This window comes from Pezoporus occidentalis, unplaced genomic scaffold (genome assembly GCF_034315485.1).
Source record: "Pezoporus occidentalis ecotype Australia unplaced genomic scaffold, CSIRO_AGI_Poc_V1 ctg53, whole genome shotgun sequence".
Taxonomy (NCBI): Eukaryota; Metazoa; Chordata; class Aves; order Psittaciformes; family Psittacidae; genus Pezoporus; species Pezoporus occidentalis.
This window is the reverse complement of record NW_026915866.1, coordinates 5,045,206-5,059,698: the sequence shown is the minus strand read 5'-3', so window position 1 is coordinate 5,059,698 and position 14,493 is coordinate 5,045,206. Positions and strand designations below refer to the sequence as shown.

The 14,493-nt window shown below is 37.7% G+C and overlaps 1 protein-coding gene across 1 annotated transcript in view; it reads right to left on the bottom strand.

The window, feature by feature from the left end:
• The window catches only part of BMPR1B (bone morphogenetic protein receptor type 1B), a 150,188-nt gene extending 141,116 nt beyond the window's left edge, over nt 1-9,072 (bottom strand). The window contains exon 1 of the mRNA XM_062637634.1: nt 9,031-9,072. The gene's annotated coding sequence lies outside the window, so the exon portion shown is untranslated. The remainder of the gene's footprint in view (nt 1-9,030) is intronic.
• Nucleotides 9,073-14,493: the final 5,421 nt, after the last annotated feature.

Here is a 14,493-nt window from a genome sequence, read left to right as displayed (position 1 = left end):
CATCAACCATCAGAATAGTCTCCAAGTATGACATATACCACAACGTGAGGAAATGCCAGGAGAGCACAAATTCTCAAGTATTTGCTGAGAGAATAATAAAACAATTCCCAAAGGCTTTATTTTTTTTAAATTGGATTAATGAGATAAAATTCTTTTCAAGACACATCCACAAACTTCATCCTACATTGTGGCAACGTTGCCACATTTACTAGGACTAGTCTTGGCAAGTGATACTCTAATACCTGAACTACATCCTAAAGCGTTTATCATAAGGATGCATATTTGTATAGAAGACAAAAAAAAACCCACACAGAAAAAAAGTAAAGCCTTTTAAATACTGTGGACCTGAGGAAGGTCTTTTTGTCTTAACATATTTTGATGTTCTGAGTAGTTCTGGTGGAACTGACAAAGCCACTCACCGACTTGCTTCATGGGAAGGCACTGAGGCTAGGAGATTCAATAAATAGCTGAAAGCTCATGTTCAGATGATTAAGACATACTTTTTCTTCCCATAGTCTGCCATTAACATACCTAATTGAAAAGCATCTGTAGTGCAAATGAGAAAAATCAGTTGTCACCTTTAACATACAATTTACTGCTATTTATTTATAAAAGAGACTGTATTTAAACACACCGCATTGTTCTATCCTCTCACTCAAAGGTTCATGTTTTCTTTATAATAGCCATTTCACGTTTTTCACTGTAAGAAAGGCCTCAATAGGAGAGCCACAGTTAAGTAATTTTTTAGTAAATTATATTTTTTGGACTTATTCTGTCACCAAGACATAGTCTGTGTTTTATCTAGATGCCTATGAAGCAAAGTGTGAGACAGTTTTCATGACATGTCTGAAGAATGGTAGAACTTTTATTTTCCAGATTCAAGTTACAAATGCACAATTCACATTTTTATTTGACTCAGTGCTGTAACAATAGTTAATTACATTAATTTCAGTGGAATTTTCCCACAGTTTTGCTTTGTCATAGAGATAAAAATGGATGTGCTCACTATCATTACATTTCTTGATACTGTGTATATTGTAGATTATATGTATCAATGACTGCAAAATTATTTTCCACCATTAAGTATTTTGTCTCTACAGGATGCTTTGTGGTTTTTAAATAAAAATAATAGCACAAAGTAAGATTTATTTTGTAGATAAAATTTTTATAAGCTGAGTTGGAGAATATTTATCTCTGATGTCTATTTAAAAACCTATTAATGTATTTGTACAAATATCAATTATTCACTGGAGCCTTCGGGGGGGGGGGGGGGTTGGAATGGAAGAAAGGTTTTACAAAGAAGATTATTTACTGAAAGGAACTAATAAAACAATCCACAGCCTGTTTATACACCTGAAATAAGCCAGACTGACTAGAAATGCAATGCCAGAGAGCTACAATTTCTAAAATGATATGGAGGTTGAGGGAGAGGGAAGGAAGAAATGAATTCCTGCATGCTTTAAAAAGAAAAACAGTAAGCTAAAAATCAGTACAATAAGTCCCCACAGCTTTCCCCATACTGGGAATTTTTAGGGTAATGAGAAAGACAGTTGCCTCCGAACATACGTGGTATAAAATCTACTGTCTCAAAATACTTTCCTGCATAACATGCTGTTTCTTCACTTTGCTTTCTAATTACCTGTAAAAACTAAGTGAAAATGAGACACAGATTTTGCTTCACTGAACATCGGACATTTTACACTCACTTCAACGTAAACAAGAAGATGGCAACCAAAAAAATGAGTTTCAGAAATCATTTAACTTTGGAATCAACCTGCATTTTAATTAGCTGTACCACTCTGGTACGAGCTGACCTAAAAAAGAGGATGAGTGGTTTGAAGGTATCCTCCTACCCAGACTGCTGTACAGCACAGGAGTCATCAACATCGACCATTAGTCACCAAGTACCACAATGCATCAAATATTTGACAGAATGACCTTACCTTTTTAACGTGAGCATCAGTCACGTCATAAACTCACTTGTTAGTTTAGGTTGTAACCTCCTGTGGTTATAAATAGGGGGTAATTTTCATGTGTTGTGCCCCATCTGTGCTAATAATAATTTGCATTACTTATATATTAAGGTGACTTCAAGCTTGCTTTACAACATGGATAACAGGTCAAGCAGTTTTTTGTAAAGTTCCTAATAGATGAAGAAGAGCTTGTAATTGATAACTGCCAGAAAGCATTAGTTATTTCTTTCATTAAATTATTTCTCTACATGCATTTGATGAACACCACAGACAGGGACAATGTAGGCCTGTCCTTATCTATCTTTGCATTGCAAGGTTAGTATTGATTTTCTTTTAGTAGTTTTCAATCAGCTCACAGTCACCTACCTCGTGCATAAACCAGGGAGGCATCTTTATGCCTCCCAAGGAAGAGAGCTACTTAGTTGCTGCACACTTTTCCCCCCCCAGGAGACAATACACAGGTGTCTTATTTTCAAATGAAGGGAGAAAGCACCCCAAAAGGCAGGACTGAGATAACAGCATGACTTGACAATGAGTCATCTTATGGCCATTTTACATTGTAAGGCTTGACTGGTCTCTAAGTCAGTTGGGTTCCAGTAAACCCTCCTCCAGTCAGACTGGCCACACTTCCCGCACAAGCTGGACTTTATAGTGGATTCTGCAGATTTCTCGAGGCAGCAGCTGTTCCATAACAATCAGTGCTGTCTCCTTATTCCAGCTGAAGCACCCAAGTGAGACTCAAGTCAGCTGTGAACTCCTGGCTTGCTGGATGGCACCTTGGTATCCTGCACAGTGCTGCATGGTTCTATCTAGAGTCAGGTAAAGGATAGGTTTTATTCATACCTGCTAGTTTTGTTAAATCAAACGCAGATGCTGCTGCACAAAGCTACTGGACTTCATGTTTGGTTTGGAAAAGACATGTAAAGATACTAAAATACCAATCGAGGCATTCCAGACAGAACAATCTAAAGGCCCACATCATTCTTTGACACCTCTCAGCTATATACAGATAGAGACAGATAGAAAGTTAGGTGTAACAAGAAGATTGATGAATTCCTACTTTTATTTAATACTCCAGGTTCTGCATAAAGTGGCCTCTAAACCATCCCCAAACACCAGGATGCTCAGAGAAACAATGAAGTAAGTCTCCTTGACCTGAACTGTAAGAACTGAAAAGAACTTCAAAACCTCTATGCACAGTCTGCATAAGAATGATATTAGAAAGAGAGAAAGGAAAAAAAAACCAATAAGAAAATTCTTCATGCAAATTGCCATCTGGGCCAGGAAGCTGAGTACAATACTGCTTTCATCATCTTTAATGATGCACAGTTTAGTTCAGGGGGAGGGGAAGAAGGAAATGGGACCAACCTTTGACCAGTATGACAGCAGCATAAGTAATCCCTTATTGCATTATGAAGCGATTCATACATGGGGACCTGTTACATTACTGGCCTGTTAACAGTATTGCAGCTCCTTGCACTTCTTTTTCATTTTGTTTTACATCAGACAAGCCTATTGCTGTCATTTGTAGAGAACGGAAAAGCTGCTACAGTTTTAATATAAAACACAGGAAAAAAATACACAGCAGCTGTTCATATTTTCTAGGAAGTCTGTTGCAATAATGATGTCATGGAAAAAGGCTGGAATCTATTAAAATGGATCAGACAGGCAAGCCATTCAAAGCTTTCAAACAATATGCGTATACAAGCTGCACCATGTACCTTACATTAAAATGAGAACAGGCAAAATATTATTGAGAACAGGCAGTTTAGGTAATTTCATAGCTTTACTGCAATAAGTTTGGTTTACTACTGGAACGACCCAATAAAGCAAAATACAAAAGCCACAACCAGCTCACTGTCAATTAAGCTCATTTTCACCTACAAAAGCTTTTAAATATATTTTGAAATCACTGGCTCAAGCTACATAGAAACAAAGCAGCTCTTCCAGCAAAAGATTCACCATTGACAAGGTGGACGCTTAAATGCCAGGTATAAACTTCAGTTCATTAGGAGGGGTGTTTTGTTGGGTTCCCCCCCTCACACACCTCGAACTTGGGAATTAAAGTGGACAGGGCTCCCATCCAGGCACTCTGTTTGACCTATAATTAGTAATTAGACATTCTTCATTTATATGATGCTACTCCTGGGCTCTAGCAAGTTTGCACCTCTTGCTGTAGCTTGCTTGCATACTACTCTGAGCTGCACAGCCCAAGGCTTACTCAAAGATTATGCTTCTCTTATTTGGGGTACATTGAAAAGAGGAAAGTTTGTGGTAGAAAACCAGTAAGTTTTGCGGCTATGTGCATGTCTCTAAAGCAATCTTTAGATGTACTCCATTTCTGATAAGCTATGCCTTCCTCCCCAAGGCTTTCACTGGAAACACCTTACTGATGGTGGCCTAAATACATCGTTGTAACACATGCAAAAAGACTTAGCACAACATGCATATACTTCTGCTAATGCGAGATCATATTTTGACCACACATTGTTTAACCATTCAAGCTGACTTTTTGCATGCTCAGAAGCTGGAAAAGTAAAGCATGACTGACCATGTTTAATATTCTTAAGTCACAATGAAAAAACACAGACCAAAATAAACTGGACATAAATACTATAGGCAAAGTTCTAACTTGTGTACTGGGAGGGCAAAAAGACTAAGAGCTATATTCTTCAAGATAAGGGAAGAAACTCTCAACAGTACCTGTAAACAGTTTGGAAAGGAATGATCACACCTTTCCTTGTGTTCTTCCAAACTCAAGTCCACTACAGATGACATCATATTTTGAATATTCTGTCATACATCGATGTGGTGACATGTAAAGGGAATATATTATAGAGGAAGCATTATGAATTTGAGATCAACTAGATATTAGTAACACATTTTTTAAATTTATTTCCTTTCAAACCACCAAATAAATTCTGCACACGTTAATTATAAAATACTAGCTATAAACAAACAAAATCAATGAAAATACCTTAAGACTCAAAAAATTAATGAAACTTCAAATTGGTTTAAAGGGATAATTCCATCCAAATTACCATCCGAAAAGTCATCCAAAAAGATGTGATTACAGTCCTGGTCAGTTATGCACATGTAAGTTAAATTGATTTAATTATGGTCCATATTAAACACCATTTAACACCACAACAACTATCTCTGTGAAAAAGAACTACTAGTAGAACTCCGAAACAAAATTCAAAATGATAAACAAACTAAAAACCCCAGAAAACAATGACCCTCACTTCACAGACAGATCCATGCTGATGACATTTAACACTTCCTCCTACAACTGGGCATGTACAAATTTCTAAGTCCACACAAGTGGAGGTGCCAAACCATATCCCTGCTATCTTGCTCATGCTTCCAATCCCAGTAAAAGCAATAGGTTATGAGTGCACTAAAAATAATAGGTTGGGCATGCAAGTAGCTCTGTGCACTTAACTAAAGACTCAAAAGATCTGAGCCAGAGTACAATAAAACGAGTCTGAATGCCTTATCTAGGGCACCCTACAGTATTCATAAATTTTGACTTTAAGATGTTATTGGATATAATAAAACAGTGTTAACATTTCAGATGAACATTCAGGGCAAGCTTATAAACTATGCAGTGATTAATGCTCTTGTCTCATGTTTTCAATTTTCATTGCTACTGGGGGTCATATGTATGATGTCAGCCTGAATCTGGATTTCGATTTTGAGCAAATCTAATTTAAAATTATGATACTGAGGCATATGGTGGAAACTGCTTTAAAGTTCTATGCTGGGTGTTTATTCACTCTGTTACTAGGGTAGACTTCTCTTTCTAGTGCCACCTATTCAACAAGCAAACACAGTTTGGGTGTATCTTTCCATACAGTAAACATGCCATAGGTTGAATGTGCAGGAACAGAACTTGCCTGTACCAAGATCCAATAGCATACTTGCCAAACTTTGAGTACAGGGATTTGCAGGACTGGGCCAGTAATAGGAAATTAATCAAATCCCCAGACATGATGTAAATTGAATCTGCCAAAAGGATTCAGGAGGAGGAATAACAGAAGTTCGGGAAGAGCTCTGAGCTGGACAGAGGCTCAGAGAGTATTTTCCTTAGGAGTTATGGGGATGGAGATGTTTCATGGGGTCTGATACCAGTAAAACATTCTCCTCTTTATCCTGTCCTGCTCACCAGACTGGAGGATTCCTCACTGACTTGAAAGAATGTTTTATGAAACAGCAGAGCTCAGGCAACAGTAGGTCACTACTGAAAGGACTCCTTTGCTCTCCTCTCCCAGTCCCACCCTTTCGCTCCTTCTATTTCCCTCGGACTGCCGCTACTTTTCTCATGACCCTGTCAATGAAACCAGTTTACAAAGCTAAATCACGAGTGCTACCTCCGTCTTCTTCCTCCCTGGTCCCCCTTACCATAAGGAAGTGTTTCAGGTGGTTGTGCTCCATAAGACAACTCACTGGGCTTAACAGGAGTCAGCTCAAGAATCACAATGGTTTCAAGCCCAGGCCATGGAGCAACAATCCCTGAATATCGCCATACGCCCAGCTGCAGTGGTTCCATGTGAAATATTAGCAGAAAAAGCTTTCAGCTGAAGTTATTAAGTTTGATGTTATTATTTCTTATTACTATTATATTATTATTTCTTCTTCCCACAGAATAAATATCTGTGGAATAACCACAATTACGTTAAAGCCCTTCCCAAAGCAAAACCGAGCTCAAACAGGTTTTTCAGGTGCATAAGGCATGAAGCACCAGTCTTCTTATTGATTTTTCCTATATTATTGCTTTTTCCAGTAATAAATGGTAGTGCAGATATATAAACAAAATATATATATACAACCTTCGAAGTACAATTCTCTATATTGGTAAAGCAGTAGCAGACACAACCAGCACAACTCAGTGGAGATACTTTAGTCATCGCATAAGGGAGAGCATTAAAAATTTAAGTAGTCACTAAAACTTCAAAGTTTGATTTGAATTATAAATGGTCAAGTGTTAAAAAGTTACTGCTAAAAGAGTAATCTTCTATAGCATTTTACAGGGAGAATCCTATAATGAAGCATATGCCAGCTCAAAATTTTTCTGAATCTAAAACCAAGGAATATTACAGGCCTTACAGAAATCATGGGCCTCCTCATGGTTCTTTCTATGTTTAAGTTATTAGTGCATTTTTTTCCTAAAATGTTTGAACTAGATAGGCACATAAGATGTTGAAGGTATTCCCTTCCTCCAGGGAGACATTTTAAGCACAGAGTAAAAGTCAATGACCTTCAGAGCATCCTCAGTGTGAAGTAGTAAAGCTATTTACATCTATGAAGATGTACAACCAAATGCAATGTGTACATCTATGCAACTGAATTGGTACTATTATCATCTCTGTATTCATTTCTACTCAGATTCAAGCAGATGATGTCGGAGAAGCATGATCAGTACTAGCTATCATGTAATTACATATGGTAAATAGATTACTAGCCTTAAAAAGATTCAAAACCAACACAGGGGGTGAGAAGTTTCTTGTGAAATGAAATATTTCTAAACTCAGTTTAAAACCTTCTTGAATGCCTAACAAGAAAAATAACCATTTTCTACAGGCATGGGAAGTCAACGATTTGGAACAGAACAAAAGATTATGCTTAGTTCATTTGTTTAGATTATAAGTTTTGGAAGATAGCAAATAGCTTTTTATTTTCTTAATACCTCCATGCAACTTACTGCCACTTCAGTGATAACATGTCCATTTTTATAAGAAAAGGCTACAATTTTATTTTAAAGTTAACAGACATTCGTTCTTTTTCCTTTCAAAACCGAGGCATAAGTAACAAAGCACCAGAGTCTTATAAATTTTCTAACACCAAATGCAAATTAAGTCGTTAAACTGCTCTAGGAAAAGTTCCAAGAATGCAAACCCAAAGGAATTTCAACACAATTTCTCAATTTCAGGCTTTTTATGATACTCAGGCAAGGTAACAGAATATGATGTGGTCAGGAAGAGTTATCTATGTATGGAAAAATGTTTAATTATCAAATTTCAACAACTTCCTGTATTTTTTTAATGAGCTTTAAGATTATATATATGTATATAAATGGAAGAAACTGAAAGGACAGCAAAGGCCCTGTAGACTGAACAGTTCACGAAGTTTTCATTACTTGGGAAAAGTGAATTGACAGTTCATAACTTGGAGGGTATCTTCATATGCTTTGTAAACATCTATCAAATTAATGTATTTCCTTTACTTGGAGTCGAGTGAACTTCTTAGGTGCACTGTACCAGTCTTCATTAGAAGTAAAATAAGAACAACCCCCCACCCCATTATTTGACAAATTAAAACTTCACATTTTATTTTTATGTCAGCTGTGACTATATTGCTTTAAACCACCATTTCCAACAAATTGGGACTTTTCCCATAATGAAGAGAGTAATTATTTAATCTTTCAACAATCCTCCTGAAAAGCCTCAAATCCTTTTTTCTTAAGCACAAGGCAGGAGTTTTAACAGATTGTTTAACCAAAGAGCTGCTGATTTTTCACTCTGCAGAACTACTGCTTGTTTATCCCAGGGGAGACATCAGTCAAAGAAGGACAACTTAACTTGCTGGGTATGCTATTACTTAGCAATAACCCCTAGGGGAGGAGTGACATTTCCTGAATGCTAAGTTTAGGTCTACCAATGCTCCTCTGGAAATACCAGAGAAACAGTAAGAAGCCTGGACCAGAGTCATGCTGCTAAAACCTAGTGTCAGAGTGCTGCCCATTACCTCCATCTGCTTTCTCAGCTGGCTCCCATTTTTCTGTCAGAAGACAATTCTTTTCTAATCCCTTCCTGAAAAACATCCTAGGTACCAAGCATTCAAAAGAGTAAGATCATCCAATCATGCATACATGTGTCCTTCTCAAGTAGCCTGTTTACTTCAGCTTGTATCACTATGAACAACTCAGGTGATTTTTCTGCACCTTTTCAAAGTACAGTTCACAAACACTAACTGTCCTCTGTGTTTACTTCATGCTGGTGCTTATTAACAATGGTATGATCTTTATAAAAAGAAAACTGCTTAACTTAGTCCTTACCTGAGGATCTCTTAATTTTCAAGAAATATTCTTGTCTTACAGTTCAAGATGTAATCTGCAACAGAGTAGAAAGATACATCAATTATATTTGATAATGTGCATTTAACATCAGCATTATAATTCAATCACACTTAAGCAAACTGACAGATAAAGTTTTAACTATTACCAAGGAGTGACACATCTTCTATGGAGACACGTGTCAAGCAGTGCAATAGTACAATATTGCATATACACACAAACAAGAGGCACCTTTTTCCTTTTCTAGCATTGCTGCTATGGAGATGTAAGAGTTTTGATCTCCCTATATGCATTCCTCATAATGCTCATGTTGTGGTTAGGTAGATTAAATAATTAGGATCCTGCTGACATTGTATTTCTTATCACCAAACAACCTAATCATTTGAATTAGGCACTTCAGGAAGAGGTGCATGATTGGGCCCAGACCCACTCAACTCCCATCAACTTCTAATGAACTCTTCAGTACAAAAACAAACAAAACCACATACTCACTTAAAATGCAGATCTGATTACGTCCTAGCGAACACTCAGTGAAGCCTAATAATTAATTAGCATCCTGAAATTCAACTAAACACTGTAAGCCCAAGTTTCTACTGACTAAAAAAAGGCTCCCCATGCAAAAAGCAGCAGTCACACTCCAAAGATATTCAAGACAGCACACATTTATATGCACCATTTCCCACTGAGGGTAGAAGCTATCAGTTTAATCTTTCATATGTCTTGCGGAGAACACCATTAGGTAGCTGAACCCAGGACAGCCCGTTACATCTACTGCTCTTTAATCTGCATCTGGTGCCAGATTTGTGTAAAGTTTTTCATTTATTGTTCACTGAGGACTCTTTGCGACTTGATTTTATGGAGAGAGACTGACTTATAGTGAGAGCAAGCAGCTCTGCTGTAAGAGACTGTCTATGTGAACATCTGCAGAGCTAAAATTTTTATTTTCCTTCCCCCCCCCCCCCCCCCCCAGATTACCTACATAGGGACAGCACAAGATGCCTCTATTCTATGAGAACTGGCTGGCATAAACATTACCACAAATTTACACCTGGCCTAGCTAAACAGCACAGCACTGAGCCAAATGACAGCAGAAGTGAACAGTGGTAACAGTATTTTGCTCCTCAAATATCCAAAGGAACGGGTGCTGAGCCTCTGTTCTCAGTGCTGGTTCTTCAAGCTGGACAGACAACCACAAGCCTCAAATTACACTTCATTGATCCAGGGAAACTAAGCTGGTGTTCAGTTTCGGTTCTGCAACCTGCATATTGACCTGCATGTTTGTTGGCCTAAACAATGAGATTTCAGGAAATGAAGAATTTACACTTTGCCTGAGTCTCATTTTCAGAGAGGGGGATATCTATCTTGGAGGTCTAGGTTGGTGTGGGAAAACTAGGAGGAAAGCAAATCATCCAGATCCAGGCTCCTGTACTACATTCCTTCACTGAGTTAATTACTGCCCTGAATTCAACAGCAGCAAAATCAAACACAAACCTAAAATGGGAGGTGGTCTCAACAAGTTCTAATTTTGCTCAACCTTTTCTTAGCTCTGGTAAAATTGGAGGATGCGTAATTGGAGGTTCATCCAGTGATATTTTAAAAATATATATTCACACACTTGAAACATTTTATACAGTCTGTCAATACAAAACCAAAACACAACCATTTGCAATAAAAGCCACATAGTTTCTATGGAAATTTAAAAATTCATGTAAGATGAGAGGAATAGCAATGGAGTACCACAGTCTAAATGGAGAAATAACCTATCTAAAGAAAACTGGGTAGTCTGATTCTTCATCCATATTCAGAAGGCACATCCTGTTTCAAAATAAAATCTAGTATTTTGGAGCTTTAAGTTGAGGATACCCATCACATCTGCATAAGGGTTAAGACCCTTGTTTCTTTTAGGGTGTTGTTTCCCATATTAATATTTTCACAAGCCAAACATTCACAACACACTTTGTCTTGTTTGGTTTTGTTTGTTGGTTTTGATCTTGTTTCTTCCTTGTTTGGTTCATTTTGTGTTGTTTGGGGTCTGTTGTTTTTTGTTTTGTTTCTTTTTTTTACACAAAGACCTTCAAGGTCTTCCCCTTGTTTTTCTTTAATTTAACCTTAAATAAAAAGTCTTTTGAAAATTCACATTAGTATCTCAGAAGCCAGTTCTTGGCAATTTGCAGCTATTTTTACACAGTAACATCCAAGAAATACATGTGGCACAAGTTTATGCTAGTGCTCAAGTAAAATAAACCAGTATTCTGAAGAAATCAAAAGGGCTGAAAATTCATCACATTAGTATACTTACTGTCTCTTTAGTATACTTATTGTCTCTCTCTACAGAGAAGAACTCTCCATAACATCAAGTACTGTCTCCAGTGATGATGACCATGCTCTGTTCAGAAATCCATTTTTGCCTGCTCAGAGAGGACCTAAGGCACCCTGTAGTACTTTTATTGCAGAGACCCAGTTGTATGCCCCACTAGTAGCAGATAGACTGTTCAGAGTGTGTTCCTTTTCTGAAGTACCAAATAGCTTTTATTTTACACTACTGTCAGCTTAGGGTTTTTTTTGTACTTCATAGCACAAGAAAAGGAAACAGTAGAAAACTGAGGACAAGTAGAAACCCAGCGAAGAAGAGGTTTCTTTTACAGTTCTTTCAAAACAAGCACCACAGAATATAAAGTTTCACCTTCTTATCTAGAATATGTAAATTTTTCAGATTGTGATCTCTGGATGACTCCCACTGACAAGAGCATCGTGGCCGCATGGGGAGCTGCTGCTGTCCATCTGCTTTACGCTGATAAAAGATCGCAATCAGATCTGGGTCATCTCACCTTTGAGTTTGCCACACACATAAATTAAGAGATCACATGCAGTAGTGCTTAACTACAATCTAATTTACAGGCCTTTTCCCTTCCAACCACTGATGTAAAACTTACCTACATAAATAAAAGAGGAATTTATTTATATTTGCTCTTTCCTTTATGAAACAGAGGAAAACATATGCAGTGTGTCTACCCATATGTATAGGGAAAACAGACCAAATATACCTCTAGTATAAATAATAGTAGAGTATTTTAATAGCTAACGAGCTATTAGAATACAGGGATTATATTATCTATTATTCAAATATTACAAATACATGCACCTAACACTATATTCCACATAATTACAAGCATTATAATATTCACATGAACATGCATTTCCTAATAAATACTTTATTGAGTTCGTACATGAGGCAGTCACACTCTGTTCATTCAAATCAAGCAAGTCCTAACTCACTGGAGTGCTAACAATGAAAGCCCCCACTCAAAGACCAGCATGAACAGTAATTTACACTTCTGCTGTTTGACAGATATGCTTGACAAAATTCTGCAGTTCTGGTTTCCTGGTATGATCTAGCTTGCATTCATAATGGGAACTATCAGGGTTTTGGAGCACATCACTCATGGGGAGAAAAATGCAATAGCCACCAATTCATGGCCAGATTTCCCTAACTCAGTGATTTTCTTTGCCTGCCCTGAGGGCAGTCAGGACATAAGCTTCCTAAGAGGGGCAGGAGGCTTTCAGCCTCTTGCAACTGTGATGGTACAGATGTACCTAAAGCGATGAAGAGCTGGCTTGGTTCCAGGTGTATTTCCTGCTTTAAACTTGCATGGAGGAGCAAGCCCAACATGGAAGTCATGAGCAGCATGGAAATCAATGGTTTATTCTTCCCTACAACCGAGAGGCAGATTTTCAGACAGGGTGCTGGCTGCAAAGCCAGGCTTCGTATTACAAGTGAGGAAACTGCTTCCTGTTGTTTGATCATCCCACTTGAGGAAAAGAGCACTTGCTAAATATGGCATCAAAGACATTCTTATTGTCATCATTACTTCCACCTGTCCACTGAAATACAACTCCAAATACCAGCTAAAACCTCACACCCCAGGTGGCAATGGCGTGCGCTCTTGGTTTGGGACTATGACATGAGCACTCTCGGTCACATCTTGAGAACTACTTTGCATGAGATGCTACTCTGACACAGATGTAAAACATTTGCACTCTGCCCTGTAAGGACTAACATAGGACAGTAAGCATGCTGATTAAAAGCTTGTATTATGCACAATATTCTCTTAAATTATGAGAAAAGTACCGATTTCAAAGAAAGCCAGAGTGGTTAAACACACAACTGTTTAAGGATTCCTCTGAAGACACCAGGGCCCCTTTCAAATCAACACCTCCTCTGCCTCCCTACACACATACACATATTACTGTGATGTTTGACAGCTGTTCAAACTTCCCATTCAGATAGGAATTTTCAGAAGAGTCTTTGGGGGGGGTAAGGTTTTGTTTTTAACAGAGTAACACAAGATCTTTATTGGAAATTAATGTCTATAATCATTGCTGCTCCTACTGAATAAAATCAGATCAATAAAAGAACAGCCAAACGAAACAGCACAGTGAAAATGAAACTAATGACTGGGAATTATTAATACTTAAATAGTTAAATAATTAAAATATTAAGTCATGTTATCAGAAATCTTATGCCAACTCTTCAAATAACATCTGTGATTTTTTTCTCTGAAAGTGAAAAAAAAATGCACAAAATTATCTGCATAAACTTTTGCTTCCATAAATCTTCATCTCCAGTAAAACCCACAAATTACCTGCATCATGAAAGCTGAGAAAAATCTGACAGTGTACATAAAATTTGAGCTTTTTCACATCAAAACTCATAACCAAAAAATCAAAACCATCTAAAGTAATCCATATAATCTGTTTCAAATAAAGTGAAATTAAGGATGATCACACTTACTTGAAAATGCCTGGATCTTTATATTCTGGCTAAACCAAAAAGAATACACTCCTATTTCCCAAGCTTGGCAGCCAAGTGAGCCACAGGGAAGCCCAGGAAGACCAGTGGAGCTGTTTTGCCTGCAGTGATTTTGCAGTGGGAACCAACTGTGCCTGAACTGCCAGCTAAACTCTGAGTGGGCAAGCACATCACATAGTACTGGGGTGGTGGCTAACTGGTAAAGGACATGAGAGCCTCTCAAAGAGAGGGAAAATTCATGGCCAGATGAACATCTCTCCTTCTTATGCTCCTCTACTCTGCTCTCCTCTTCCCTTTCGCATTAATAGAAAATGTCAAACTAACAAGGCAGTGCAATAGATCACAAAGCAGTTGTGTCACAGGACATACATTTCCCTGTCAAAATAAGGCCACGTTTTGTTTCAGTAATACACCACAGCAATAACAGATTAGTCAACATTCAAAATCCTAACAATAGTAACGTGAAAATAATACAAGCCACGTGCTGGCTGATGTTGCCTGTAGTCTTTGTGTAAAAAAGATGTTGGAAATTTTGTAGACATGCCAGAGCTATAAGATGTCAGGCTCCAGCCATATTCATACACAGACTTCATGAGAACGTGGAACAGTTTTGTAATCAATCTGCATGGTAGCCT